Raw genomic sequence first — 15420 nt, 5'->3', positions numbered from 1 at the left:
AGGATTGATTGCGGCTGTCCAGGGCCCAGCTCAGCTTACTTCACACAAGCGTGAGGCTGTTCTGAGCAAGAGAGAAACCCTGTTGACCGAAACTGGACCAAGGAAAAGTAAACAAAACCATGTCAAATTCTACAGGCAGGAATGGACGATCAGTGGAAAACCAAAGCAAACTCCCTCCTGGGGGAAAGAAAGAATGAGTCTTCCATGTTCTAAAACTTCTAGCTCCTGAGCAAAGAAATCAATTTTCTTTGAAGTCTCAAAACCTGTACTTGATTTTTGAGGATCTTTGTTCTGTGGGTACAGACCCGTATAGCCCTAAGGTTCAGACTGTACCCCAACATGGGGTTAGGCAGCATGATAGAAAGGACATTTGCCTTTGCACTTAGCAGATTCTGTCTCTCAAGAAATTCTGGAGAAGCAAGATAGCAAGGGAGGCTGCAGCTGCTCAGGAGAGCCTGTGGGTACACCAAGCCAGGCTGCCACTCCCAAGGATCCAGGTTTTGCAGCTTTCTGATGAATACGTATCCATAGGGACTCAGTACTAAAGACTTCAGCCCGGTCTCCAAAGGGGTTTTCAAGACATTTTTTGAGCAGGAAAATGTTCACAATATAAAATTAAGTAAAACTGAAGCAGAGTATCAGACATACATATAAATATATACAAATATATAACACACATATCCTTCCACCCAGAGAGAAAGAGAGGGGAAGGGAAAGATAGGAAACACACCAAAATGTCAACAGTGGCTTTCTCTAAATGGTAAGAATACAAGTGGAGGTTAGATGCTGCTAGGGTCTGAACACGAGGTGTCTCCCCAAGCCTCCTGGGTTAATGCAGGAATGTTCAGAGTGAAATGACTGCATTGTGAGAGCTGTAACTGCATCAGTCCATCTAAGTTTAAATGGACTGACTGGGTGGTAAATGTATGCAGGTGGGGCATGTTTGCAGGAGCTGGGTCACTGACCGCGAGCCCTGGAAGGGTGCATCTGCCTGTCGGCCTCTTCTCTCTGCTTCCTGGCTGTGGAGAACAGAGCAGTGCTCCTCCTCCACACCCTTCCGCCATGATGTTCTGCCTCACCTTGGACCCAGAGCAAGGGACTCAGCTCACCGTGGACTGAGCCTCTGACACCATGAGACAAAGTAAACTCTTCCTCCTCTAAGTTGTCCTTGTCAGATGTTTGGGTCACAGCGATGAAAGGCTGACCAACACAGATGGGTCTGGTATTTTTCTTTACACTTGTCTTTAGTTCCCAAGTTTCCTACAACATGCCCATTGTACAGGGGTGAGGATGAGAAGCCCACACCAAACTCCAAGCAGGCGGACCTAGACCTGTCTCTAAAGCAAGGTGGCATGCAAATTTCTACCCTGAACTCTGATTTCACCTCAGGATCATCCAAGGCTGACAGAATGGCCTTCCCGAGGCCAGGGACTGGAAGAATGCTTGCCTAAACGTGAAGCGCGAGGGGAAGGAGGCCTCCTGGGTGTTTCGCTCAGGAGTCTGGCTGGGTTTCCTGTTCTGGTGCATCACACACACACACAGCTCTCAAAGGTCGGCACCCAACCATGTGGCATCCTTTCTGAGTGATGTCATTAGCTTTGCAGGGCCCAGGGGACCTGTTGGGCAGCATCTATCCAGGCAGCAGACTCCTCCCTGCAAGGTCTCCCTCTTCAGTGCCGTTGGCCCGGCCAGGCAGTCTCCAGCCTTCTTCCTGGAAGCGCTCTGAGTCTCCCAGTGGGGACGACCTCTGATCTCCCCATCCAGAGCAGGGTTGTGATAAGGTCTGCCGACAGCGTTCAGCAGCCTTTCAGGGGCACACAGGTACCCGGTGTCTGCCATCGGACTAGAGGATGGTGATGGGCGGTGAATATGTCATCAACTGGAGGATGGGAAGGAATAGAAATTGCACAACACTAAAAATAAGACCCCTCAGACCTCAGAGCTCCAGCTCCACATATGAGAGGGAGGCAGAGGACTATCTGCTCCTGAAAGATGCCCTTGGAACAATGATTTTCTTGCACTTACTTCCTTGCAAAATAATTCAAAACTTGCAAGGAAGTTTTATATCCTAGCTCTTCCATTTGCCTCATTTGTTGATTTGATAAATATCTCCCCCTGTAGGACAGGCACTGTACTGGGCACTGGGTACACAGCCAGGAGCCCTCACGGCCTCATAAGTTATGAGTCTCCACAAGTCTCACATGTATACTTTACGAAACTAGGTCCTCGGTACCAGTAGGTGACAGAGTCAGATCCAAGGCACAGACTTCAGAGCAGAAAGAGCTAAGCCAAAGCACCCACTGGAGCAGAATTCTTAAGGAGTCACCACCCAGATGCCCCCGACAAAAGACATCTCCATTCCAAACCCGATCCAGAAAAACTGATCAACTCTAAAGAGAACTCAGAATGTTAGTTGGCAGTAGGACTTGTGGGGTCCCCAGGTCAAGTCCAGGGATTGCTCAAGTTCACCAGAGTACTCAGGCTGTCAGGAAACGAGGCTGACCTGCCTCCCAGCCTGGTCTCCAAGAGGGCTGAAGGCAAGGCATACTGGAGCACTTGGACCTGTACAAGAAACTATTCCTTCCACAGAAAAGGACAATTTTTAAATTTCCCTTTTTATCTCAACATCCTCCCAAGTCCCTAAAGCATCTCTGAAGATGCTTTGGATTCTCCACACCAGGAGGAACCTGCTGGGGTCTCAGTAGCCACCAGAAAAGTGCCCACCACCACATCATCCTTCAGGGCAGGAGTTCCAAGGAAGGAGACGGCACTTATCCAACCTAGGCTCTAAAGCAACTAACTGCACAGCTGGAATCTCAAAGCATTCTAAGGGGAAGCATTCTAGGAGGAAGAGGTCATTACTAGAAATAAAATTTTCAGGAGGCTCCCTCTTAGTGCATCCCCCCTGTGTGACAGGCACAGGGTTAAGTGTTTTAAATTATTTTAATTGTTCCTGACAACAATCCGAGATGTAATATTTTTCATTCCACTTCACAGATGGAAAAACTGAGGCTCAGAGAAATCAAGCAGTTGTTTATCTCCACCAAGTTGGAATTTAAACCCAGACCTATGACTCCATGCTATCAAAACATCAAGGACCAAAGAACTGTATGAAGACCTTAAAGAAGCTAACTCTCCGCCACCAACCCAGGTTTGGACTACCCAGGACTCAGCAATTTTCAAAAAATTCATTCTAGCCAGGCACAGTGGTGCACGCCTGAATTCCAGTGGCTTAGGAGGCTGAGGCAGGAGGATCATGAGTTCAAAGCCAGTGTCAGCAACTTAGCCAGGCTCTAAGCAACTCAGTGAGACCCTGTCTCTAAATAAAATACAACAAAGGGCTGAGGATGTGGCTCAGTGATGGAGCACCCCTGGGTTCAATGACCAGTACTTAAAAAATAAAAATTCAGGCTGATATGGTTATATTCTTGCATAATTAAGTAAAGAAAAGGAAGATTCCTAATGACCCTACCAAACACATTCCCACATCTTCCTATCCATTCCCTTAAAAAAAAAAAAAAAAAAAAAAAAAAAAAAAGGAGCAGGAGGCTGGTGAGAAAGAATAGGTCCAAACGAACAAAAATTTTGAATCCTTCTCAAGTCACAGTTCAAGGACCCAGTCATGACTTTGCAAGGGACCTCATACTGCTGGCCCTGGGTCCGGCTCCACCCGCTCCCTCCTGCTCCTCCTGGGTGGCGGGGCATTGCTCTGTCTCTGTCTTGGATGATCTGCCCTCTAACAGAGCAAGGTGGGAATACGAAGGACAAAATTCAGACTCAATTCGACCATTCCATTTCCCATGTGGGGGAAGGAGCTGTCCTCATCTACAGATCAGATCAAGGAGTGGGTGGGAGGCTAACTCAATACCCCAACTGTCAATCACTTTCAACCCTGTGACACTTTTAACAGAAACCAGATCTGAGCCTTCGACAGACACAGCACAGCAAAGAAGGTGGTGCTGCGTGGGAAGGCCCTCTGCGCCAGGGCAGGTGTTGAAAGCTGGCCTTTCGGTGAGACAGATCTGAGGCCCAGTCGCTGGGCGGAGGCCCTTGGCCGGTACTCCCTCTCTGAGCCGTGGTTATTTCATCGGTTAAGGCAAGAAGTGTAACAGTGCTGACGTCAACAGAAGAGTGGGTCAGCACATAACGAGTAGCTGGTAAATTGTAAACGTTACTATATTATTACTTCCAGAGTTCTTCAAACTGTTCCATAAGTCAACATAGTCTCATGGACACGAGCTAAGGTTCCAGGGACTGGTTTGCCAACAAAGCTAATCTTTGAAGGTTTTCAGTAATAGTGACTTTTCTTTTTATTTTACACTTGTGTGAGTATGTCAACCTTCTGATTTCATATTCCAGCATAAAGTACCATGGCAAAAAGAAGTGACAATTTATTTTTTATTTTTTATTTTTGTAGCTGTAGATGGACAGCATGCCTTTATCTTATTTGTCTATTTCTATGCGGTGCTAAGGATTGAACCCAGGTCCTCACATGTGCTAGGCAAGTGTTCTGCCACCGAGCTACAAACCCAGACCAAGTGGCAATTATTTTAAGTTCCAAAAAGTTTTAAATTAGAAAACAGTACAACTGTTACTAACCACAGTGAAAAGTCTTTTACTTGTTTTGCAGTGATGGCAATAAAGACTATTTTAAGTGAGAGAACAATGTTATCAGCCCTACAATTACCATCCTGAATCTTTTTTTTATTATTATTTTTTAGTCGTACATGGACACAACTCCTTTTTCTAAGGTGGTGCTGAGATTCGAACCCAGTGCCTCACACATGCTAGGCAAGTGCTCTACCACTGAGCCACAACCCCAGCCTGCATCCTGAGTCTTGCAGTAAGTAAATATCACTACCCTGAACATTCACTTTTTATGTTAGGCCTTTCCAATGAGGAAAATAAAAGGGTAAAATGAAACTTTACCTTGGGCTGGGGGTTTAGCTCAGGGGTACAATGTCCATCAGGCCCAAGGACATGGGTTTGATCCCTAACAATACTTAAAAAAATTAAAGATGTATTTTGCAACAAATTTTTATTTATTTATTTATTTATTTATTTATTTATTTATTTATTTATTTTGCCTATGCTATTGGATCAAAGGCAAAGAACCATCTCAATGTTAAGTCCCGTTTCTCACACCATGATGTCATCCTACACCGACTGATCATTAAAACTCTCCTGCTTCTCAAATTTGATTTGAGGCAAGAAGGGTTCGTGTCTTCATAAAGTCTGAACCCTGCTGCCTTAGGCTGGCCCGTCTTGCACATCTTATCTCAGAATTACTTAGCCACCCTTGTCGGGAGACAGGAGGTGACAGAAGCAGAACAGGTGCCATCATCCCTCAAGCACCCTGGCCGGGTGGCCTTGCTCTGCACCCTCGCCTCAGTCCATCATGGCTCCTGGGACTGGTCACCAGGAGAGGCTGCCACTGCCCTGCCAGTGTCCCTCTGTCTTCCAGCACAGGGCTGGTCCCCAGGCCCACAAAGCAGCCTCTGAATGAATACAGCAAGGGCCACGCTGTGGGGTTGGAACAAAGACTGAATGCGCCTAATCCGGCCATTGAGAGCGCCAGAGGGCTGCACCTGTATGAACAATGCTGCGTCTGAAGCCCCGGTGGCACCAAAGGTCCCCGGGCTCCCCACCCCCTTTCCTGGCTCCTTTGTGGCTGTCTTTGTTCCTCACCTTCACCCTCCCTCGCTCCCCCACCCGCAGGCAGACAGCAGGAAGCATGCCCAGCTGCCAGCAGGGACAGACAGGGTCCCGAACAGCACAGCAGCCAGCCTGTGTCACAGTCCAGACTCCAGGGTGGCCTGACGCCTTCTACTGCGAATCACACCCGTCTTTATGAAGGAACCAAAGTCCCACCTCCTCCTGCAGAGGTCCCTTCCGGCCGCCCCTGAGGGCCCCCACATCTCCAGGTGCACCAAGGCACCCTGGCCAGAACACCCGTGCCTTCCGAAGCAAGGGCTCAGTGGGGACAAGGGCACTGCAGTTTCTGTGGGCTGACACCACACAGCCCACTGTGTGCCCAGCTGCAGACTGGTTTAGAACTCGGGCTTGGGCATCAGAATGGCAAAGTCATTCTGGCTGGGAACTTCCAGAACAGGTGACCAGCTCCACGGCCTTGGCCCCGGTGAGGGTGGTGTCCCCTTCCCGCAGGGCTCCTGCTTCCCTTCTCCTCCTGCCCCTCAGTCGCTCAAGCTCCGTAACAGGAGAAGAACGAGGACAAAGCCCTGAGCCAGGGACAAGAACCAGCAGAAAATCTGGAGTCCTTAACTGGACCTTAAAGCTTGGCATTTCCTTCTCTCCTCCCCGACCTTTCTCCACGTGAGCCTCTACCTCACCACCACCACCATGTCCCCCTGGGGCTCTGGAGAGTTGTCTCTTGTTTTCACAGACATTATAAGATCGAGTCCTGCCACAACCTCCCTCAGTGGTCCTTTCTGAACGGCTGGCCACTCGCTGCAAATCCTTCCTTAAATCTAATCCAAATCCCTCATGCTGCAGTTTAAGCTTATTTCCCGTTAATTGATTCAACAATTATTTCTTGAGTACCCTTTAGAGGCCTGACCTAGGTTCTGCCCTGGGCTGCCAAAAAACACGATCTGCTCCCTTCCTTCCAGAAGCCAGTGCTCTGGTTGAAGAGGAAAGACCAACAATGGAAGTCACGCACTGCCTGCCTCATCAGCTAACGGCCTAAAGGACGGGAGGTTGGGGGGTCCTGGAGGAGAAGCTGAAGCTGCTGAGGAGGCTGCAGGAGAGATGGGACTAGGCTGCCCCTGGAGCCCATCAGGGCTCTCAGCTGGGAGGAGGGGGGGCTCCTTGGGTGGGGGTCCTTATGGAAGTAGGGTACAAGGGAGGTGGACACTGAATGTCTGTGTGAAGACGGACGGGTGCCTTGGGGCAGCCACCTCAGTCCTGTGTGCCAGAGGGACCCCACGGAGGCTCTGGTAGGAAAATCAGTTCACGAAACTGGTGTTTGGGGCTCCTTTTTTTTTTATTATTATTATTATTGTATACAAATGGGATACATGCTGTTTCTCTGTACATGGAGTCAAGGCATACCATTTGTGTAATCATACGTTTACATAGGGCAATGATGTTTGATTCATTAAAAAATATGGAATGCTTCACAAATTTGCATGTCATCCTTGCGCAGGGGCCATGCTAATCTTCTCTGTATCATTCCAATTTTTTAGTATATGTGCTGCGGAAGCGAGCACTGGGGTTCCTTATTCAGGACACAAGAGTAGAACAGAACGAAGGGAAAGAGAATGCATGCGAGATGGGTAGTGAAGAGGCGCTAGCACAGATCCAAAGACGAGGTGTCGACAGGGGCCTGTGTGACCCAGGGGCGGCCGTGATGGAAAGAAAGCATCAGTATAGAAGATGGTCGAGTGGAAGAGTCTGGAAACATCTCCAGGTTCCAGCCCACTTCAGTAAATGCAATGGAATTGGGTCACCTCCTGCATTCCCTGCTTCAGGCCAAGAGTGGCCTGGGGTGGGGGACGGTGAATGTCCTTGCCTGGGGAGTAAGCTTCAGAGGCCAGCAAGCTCCTCTCTGGACAATCTCTGCAGAGGCCAAACCCAGAGGTTCCCTGATCCCTTCTCTAGTGTCCCCAAGGACCCTTCTTCAGACCTTTACTCCTGAAAGTGGCCCAGGGACCCGGCTGCTACTGCCTACCCAGAAAACATGGCTAGAACTGGCTGTTGTTACCCTGCACTCAGTGGGCTGCCAAGAGAAAAAGAAGGCCTTTCCCAAAGCCACAGTCTGGATTCAGGCAATCGAAACATAATGTCCAACAAGGGAGGACTTGGTACCCTCACCCCAGAGCACCTCCCTCTAGCCTCAGAAATGGTTAAGGCACAAGGCAAGTGGCCCACAGAGCTCTCAAGAGAGGGGACCCAGCACTGACTGGTGGCACCACAGTGAGTTACTCAGTAACCAGCAAGAGATGTGCAGAGAGGGGACGGGCACATTCAGGGGTACAGTTACCAGGACAAAGGGATGGAACGAAACCAGGAATGACCCCGAAGCAGGGTAGCAGAAACACGTGAACTCTGCTCCCGGTAGACTTGAAGGTGGGGGCTGCACCCCCTGCCCTGGTCCTGCCTCCTTAGGCAGGATCTCCACTGGCATGAGCCAAATTCATCAGGTTCTATACCTGACCTACCTGAATTTCCAGAAAAGAGGCTGGTCCCCACTTGGGTCCCAAAGAGGTCTTCTTATAAGGTCTCCTCCATCGGTCTCAGGCCCCTTGGGCTGCCTCTTTCCACCTCCACACCAAGAAATAAGCCCCAGAGAGTCTGTCCAAGCCCCCAGAGATGGCTAAGAGGCGATCCCACCTGTGTTTACTCCAGACCCAAGATGCTTTTCACTGACAGATTCTACTTAACCCAGGAGATCATGTCCCACTTTCCCTCCCTGGGGACTCAGAGTCCTAAAGAAGCCTCCAAGATTCAATCCTCTAGCTTCTCTGAACCCCAGGCTTACCTTTTAACTGACTTCTAGAACATCTGTCTAAAACAAGCATCCCAAGGTCTGGAAAGCACTGTTTCTCAGGTTTCTCAGTGGCCAACACAGCATAGTATTTAAGAGTCTGGCCTTTAGAATTAGACCAGCTCTACCATTTACTTGCTGTGTGATCTTAGGCAAGTCACTCAATCTCTCTGAGCCTAAATCTCCATCTGTAAAATAAGAATAATGCCCATTTCATGGACTGGTGAGATGATACAGCACGCTTAGCACAATACCTGGCACATTGTACATACTCCACAAAAATCCCTCGGGCCAAAATAGGGTTGGGGGAGGCAGAGGGAGTGAGGAATGGAAGAGAAAGCGAAGAGAACAGCTCCAATTGGCTGCTTCTTCTGTCTCCTCTAACAGATCAGAGCTTCCAGGAACAGTGCTCAGTCAGATGCAGCAAATGCTGACCTGTCTCAACAAAGTCAGCAGATGCCACCTCAAGGTCTCTTCCTGTGCAATTTGTGAGCTTGCCGCTCCTGGGGAGGCCCCCACTTCCTGGCAGAGGTCCTCCTGAGAGATCTGGGCCCTCCAGAGGGGTGTCTTCCAGGGTAGAGGGACTCCAGATGTTGGTTCCCCCTCTTTGTCTAATACCCCCAGCATCCACTCTGCCTAGCACCTGGGGATGAGATAGATAGGTGTCCCTAACCCACCCTTGGGGAATTTCTGATAAGGGTGAAAAATAAGAGCAAACATAAGCAGAAGAAGCAAATGTGTACATGACTCAACTATGCAGGCTCTGCAGACACGTGATCTTAATAACTCAGATGGGCACACTCACTGGGCAAGATGGAGTGGGAAGAACTCTGGATTAATCTCCATTTTCTCCCAAACTGATACAAGACAGGCTCTTTCTTCATTTGCACTCTAAAATAAACACCCCAGGAAGCAGAAAAAGGATTCATCAAAGAGCACCTCCAACACAGGCACACAGGAACCCAAGGCACACAGCCACCCTACACCGAGGATCAGAAGGATCCAGAGCCGGAGCCTCGTGGAGTTTGCAAATCCAGCCATAAAGCCGCCTGGGCCGGGCTGGACCCTCGGCCCTGGCTGGCTCTGGCTCTGGCCTCAGACACACTGAGCCTGCACAAACAAACAAGGGATTACGCTCACCCAGACTATGAGGAGACTGCATTTTTGCTTTCTGAAAAAGTTGCAATTTGCCAAGAAAAACCATCTCTGATTCAGACAAGGAAAAATCTCAAAATAAATCAGAGCCACGCACAGGCACGGCACAGCCGAGGAAGCCCGCCTGCTTCCTGGAGGAGGAGGGCTGACCACAGGTCAGTCTGGCAAGCCAGTGGCCAGCACCAGCCATCTGGGTGACAGCCTGAAGCCCTGACAAAGAGATCCTCCCCCAGGTAAATCCCTCAGCCCGGGCCTCGGGTCTGCAGGTCCCTGGACTTCGTTCAAGGCACCCCTTTCCCAGGCAGGAAGCCCAATGCTCACAGCCCTTCTTGTCCCGTTCTCCAGTCACCGTCTCTTCCCTGCACGGACCCTCACCCCCTTCTGTTTATTCCTCTTCTAGTTTCCTCCAGGGCTCCCTCTTAGCGTCACATTACAAGACACAGGGGACTCTGCTCCATCACCCTGGTCCGAGGTGGCTTGGAAGTTCCCGCCAGCTGCTCAGTCCTGCCAAGTACTCGGTTCAGATGTAAGCAGGCGAGATGGACCCGGCCCTTCCTGCCTCCCTATAGAAAACCAGAGCAATGGCCAGAGAAGTGTCCTGACCCCCCAAATCCTGCACCTCCTCTGAGGTTTCCCAACACAGGCAAGAGGGTTTTCATGCATCATTTCACTAAGCCCAAGTCCCTACCCAACCAGCCCCCCGACTTCTTGAGAGATGGCCACGCCTTTCCTGTCCAGAATGTGCAGGTCCCAGGACAACACAGCAAAGGCTCGGAAGTCGATGACCTCCACAACCAAAGTCAAGCTCCGTGTGTGATACTGTGACAAGTGGAAGCCAGTCGGCACTTCACAAAGCACACTAGTCTTGTGAAGTAAGTGCAGGGGTTGGATCCCAAGCTCTAGTTTGTGGCTGGGACATGCGTGGCTTCCCTGTGTCTCAGTTCCCACATCAGCACAAGGGACATGCTCGTGGAACCACTGCATAAGGAGGGTCTGAGCCGAGCAAAGTCTGAGTGCAAACACGTGGAGAATTTACAACAGTACCTGGCCCAGGTCAGGTGCTCAGTCAGTGTTAGCCAGTGTCACTATCATCATCATTATTATCATCATCCTGGTCACATTCAGGTTCTCACGCCGAACCAGAAGCAATGCTGGGCGAATTCACTGAGGATCAGAGACGTCGAGTGACTTCTTCAAGGTCACCATGTAAAGAGGTTGTTCGGGACATGACTCTCAGTGAGGTCATCAAAGTACAACACACTTGCCAACTTCCACATCCAATTATTTCCACATTCCATTAAAACTGTTTGTTGCCTATGTGGTATCCTGCTCCAGGGGCTACACCAACGATCAAGGCAAGAGTGGTCTCCCACCGGGCCCCCATAAGGAGCAGAAAGTGAGACAAACATGGTTTCTGGGCAATTTGACAGGATTGGCCATGCAAAGGATGGAAGTGGGGTTCAGTCGCCTCTGAGCAAAAAGCCAGGTAGATCCTTCCTCTGCAGAGCCCCTGGGACCAGAGGCCTCAAGAGAAAGGGAACAAGGTTCAGCAAGTATCCCCTGACCCTTGAGCCCTGTTATCCCTTCCTGGGCTCTGAGCACAAGCAGGGCCAGCAGTCCGTCCTGCCCCAAGTCCTGACCAGAGCTTGAGGTGGACAGGATGGTCCCATCCCCCCGCCCCCGGTCCCCAGCACAAAATCAAAAGCAGAACTCCAACTTAGCTGACCGACCACCAGGGGCATGATGGGCCCTGGGTTGAGTCTCCTCCTGGCATGACTTCTGCTCAGAACACAATCCAGAGATCTGCCCTCAGACTGTCCCACCACCACAATCCTGCTTCTCGCTCTCCAGAGCAAGGTGACTTGGGGTAGAACGTTTGCCTGGCATGTTTGCAAGGTCCTGAATTCAATTCCAGAACATGGTTCATCTGTGTTTGTTCCCTGGACAAAGCTCCCAGGTTCTGTCAAGATTCTGGAAATCCAAATCAGGAGCCAACTGAGGAGAACGGAAAAAATGGCCTGTGATGTTCACCAGCTCCTTGGCCCTCAGTCCAGAGGGTTCCTGAGAGGAGCCAAGCAAGTCTCTGGGGAGATGGGGAAGAGCCAGGAGACTCTTGAGTGTGCGCTCAGTTTTTTCCAGAGTTCTCTGTCTTTCCTGGTGGTCGGAGGTACAAGCAGGAAACTGGGCTTCACTTCCTGCTCTGCTCATTGAGATAAGAAGAAAGTCGGAAAAAGAACAAACTCCCCGCTACAAGAACCTCTGGATGGAGCTTGCCTGGCCTTACACAGGCCCCTCCAGGTTCCAGAGCGCAGCTCTGCTTCTCCCAGCGTCCGGTCACTCGGCCAGCAAGCACCTAGCCGACTAGGTGCTCAGCACAGCGCCCAGAAACAGTGAGCCAGAACCCACGCCCCGCTCTCGCTGCACGTTGCAGAGGGTCAGGACAGACAGGAAAGCACCCAGAGAGAGGGACAAAACCAGCTCGGACAGTGATCTGTGCCCTGAAGAAAACAAAACGGGGTGAAGGGCCAGCACGTGACAGATCGTGGGGTGGGAGAAAGACTCCCTGGGGGCCGAGGTGACATCTGAGCAAACACTCACGTGTCCTTCTTATGTGCTGTTCACACAAAATCTAGGTGAGACCATGGCTCCTCCCTCCAGAGCCCCCCCCCCCCCGCCCGGTCTAGTAGAGGAGAAAAGGCCATGAACATGAAGTCACGCCTTCCCTTACCTCCCTCACTGCACCCTGCCTGCAGGAGGGGAGGGGCGGTCATTTAGGACCCGGCACTGGCCCACACTGAGGATTTGAATTCTATTTCCAAGTGCCACGAGAAGGCTTTGAAGGGTTCTACCAGGAAGATGATACCATTTGATACACATTTTTTAAAAAACGTGCATCCCAGCTGATGTGACGAGACAAGAAGTCAACCGTAGAAGGAAGGTTACCAGGGCTGGCGGGTGGGGGCGGTCAGGGAGACGCTGGTCAGAGCATGCCAATTTTCTGTCCGACAGGAAGAAGTGCAAGGTCTTTTGCACAAGGAGGTAATAACAGTACTGCATTCCTGAAAGCGGCAGAGCTGATTTTAAGCATCTTCCTCAGTGATGCTAGTGAGTTAATGCCTATGTTCACTTGCTCAACTGAGCAATGCCACGTGTAGACATTTTTCAAACATAAGGTACATGGTTGATACATAAAGTTTCTAATTGTCCATTTTAAAATTCTTTTCTGAAAAAGAAAAGAAGGGACTGGTAAGGTGACTTCGGGTAGAACGTTTGCCTGGCATGTTTGCAAGGTCCTGAATTCAATCCCCAGCACCACAAAAAATAATAATAATGACAATGATGATGATAATAATAATAATTGTAAAAAAGAAAAGCAGCCAGGATCAAAAAGTGGGGGTGGCAGTTTCGTGGAGGAAGGTGTCAGTGGGGAGAAGATGCATACAGAAGGAATCTAAGGTAGACTCAAAAGGATTTGCTGGTGGCCCAGACACAGGGAGCTGAGGGGAAAAAAGGACCAAGAGTGATCTCTAGAGTTGGGGCTTGAGCCAATCGCTAAACCACCATTTGCTGAGGCAGAAAAGTCTGCAGAGGGGTGACGGGAAAGAGCCTGGGAGGGAGAGCACCCGGAGGCACACGAGGTCACAAGTGCTTACTGGACACCAGCAGTAGATGCCACTGGTCCCCATCCAGACCCCTCTGAAGTGGGTGCCTCCTTCCCCAGCAAAGGTATGGCAGATCTCTCTGCAGAACAGCCGTGGTGAACATAGCCACCCGACACCCAGGGGACACAGGTAAGTTACTGTCCACCCTGCCCACCCCACCTGGTGGTGCCCAGACACTACCCAGCACTCCAGCCCTAACCAGATTCCCCCTGCTCGTTTCCTGGGGAGCATGCCCTCCATAAATCCCATGCACCGGAACCCCTGTCTCAGGCACCAACTAAGACCAGACCTAAGGGATGATGTCAATGAGGCAGCTGGTCATAGGACGCTAGAGGCCAGGGTTAGAGGTGCAAATGTGAGAGTCACCAGGATCTCATCAAAATAGAAGGAATGGAGTAGAGGAAGGGAAGTGGGGGAGGGGGAGGGAGGGAAAGGGAGGTACTGGGGAATGAAAGGACTAAATTATGTTGTTTGCATGCACAAGTATGTCACAATGAATCCCACTATTACGTATAATGACAAGGCACCAATTAAAAAATAAAGGGAAAGCCAGGCACACACCTGTGATCCTAGCAACTCCAGAGCCTGAGGCAGGAGGATCACCAGTTCAAGACCGGCCTCAACAACTTAGTGAGACCCTGTCTCAAAATAAAAAATGAAAAGGACTGGGGTGTAGCTCAGTGGTAAAGCACCCCTGGGTTCAACCCCCAGCACCAAATAAATAAGTAAATGCATGAAATAAAGAGAAAGAGCAAATCATCAAGGCATGCATTTAAAGTCATGAGATGATGAAATTGTCTGGGGAAGAGACTATAGCTGGCAACAGAGGGTCTGGACGGAAGTGAGGAGCAATCTCACAGGGAGAGGAGGCAGTGAGGGAGACAGAAGGAAAACCCAGTGAGATAGGAGGAGCTGAGCAGCCTCTCTCCTCCTAGCCCACCCTGCGTTGCCCCATGTGCTTCCACGCCCCCACCCCAACCCCTAACCTGCCTGGGTTTCAGAACCAATGAGCAGAACTCATGGCCACACAGAAACAGTTTTGCCGCGTTTACTGAAACATTTAACGAGTCCCACTGGGAGCAGGCAGGAGGCTGGAATGGAAGATGTGCGGTAAAGGTGGCTCAGAGACTGCCCCAGGCTTACCCAGGAAAGAAGTCAACAGGTGAACGAGATCCAGTGTGATCGTGGGGATGCACAAAGTCACAGGTCAAGTTCTACAGGTTTTTAGTTTCACATCTGTGCCCTACACACACACACACACCGAGGAAAGGGCTCTATCCCCATGAGCTGGTCCAATCAAGCAGCCCTTCTCAGACTCTAAGAGGAATATGAATCACTGGGAGATCTTATTAGCATGCAGGGTTCTTTCCACAGGCCTGGAGAGGGCCCAGGATGCTGCATTTCCTATAGCATCTATGGGGTGCCCGAGATGCTGGTTAGCACCCAGGAACCACATTCCACCTGACAGCAAGTCAAGGGAAAAGGTCAGCCGGAGCCATGACTAAGCCTGGTCCCACTCCCAACACTTCAAGCAGGAGCACGCACTGTGCCTGCGCACGTCACGATGCACAGGGCCTTCACGCCTAAAGCAGGATGGGAAGAAGAACAAAGCAGAGGGCAACATCACCACTGTTGGCTGAGCTTGTTGGCTTTATGCTGAGCACTGTGCTACGAACATCAAGTGCATTTTTCAATCTATCCTCACAATCTGCTGCTGTCATATTTCACCAATGAGAACACTCCAGAGGTTACGCCACCAGCCCAGGACAACAGAGTCACATGCCCAGGCCGTACCACTTTAAAGTCTGAGCTCTATACGACAAAAACAAAGCTGCCTCCAGTGAGCTAAAGGAGTGTAAAGCCCAGACTTTGAGCTCCCTGATTCTAACAGACCACTGAATCAGGAGAGATGGGTGCTGCGGCAGGCAGGAGCAGTGTCCCAGGTGAGGCACTCCCTGGCCACAGCCTGCCAAATTCATCCAGAGCACTTCAGGAGTCCTGGGGTGGAGAGAGGGCCTCCTTCCCTCAGGTGCCCACCGTTCCCCACCTTGATCCCTAATCTGCTGTTTCTGGTTCCCACCACAAAACGCTAGATAC

At 50.5% G+C, this 15420-nt stretch overlaps 1 protein-coding gene and 1 non-coding gene across 4 annotated transcripts in view; both read right to left on the bottom strand.

Annotated features, from left to right (window-relative positions):
• The window catches only part of Smoc1 (SPARC related modular calcium binding 1), a 154494-nt gene that overhangs the window by 89464 nt on the left and 49610 nt on the right, over positions 1-15420 (bottom strand). The gene's annotated exons all lie outside the window — the stretch shown is intronic.
• LOC124978334 (U6 spliceosomal RNA) lies at positions 7121-7229 on the bottom strand. Its single transcript, XR_007107372.1, has one exon. It is a non-coding gene; the product is annotated as a U6 spliceosomal RNA (small nuclear RNA).

This window comes from Sciurus carolinensis, chromosome 2 (genome assembly GCF_902686445.1).
Source record: "Sciurus carolinensis chromosome 2, mSciCar1.2, whole genome shotgun sequence".
Classification (NCBI taxonomy): Eukaryota; Metazoa; Chordata; class Mammalia; order Rodentia; family Sciuridae; genus Sciurus; species Sciurus carolinensis.
This window is presented reverse-complemented; position numbering and strand designations above follow the sequence as displayed.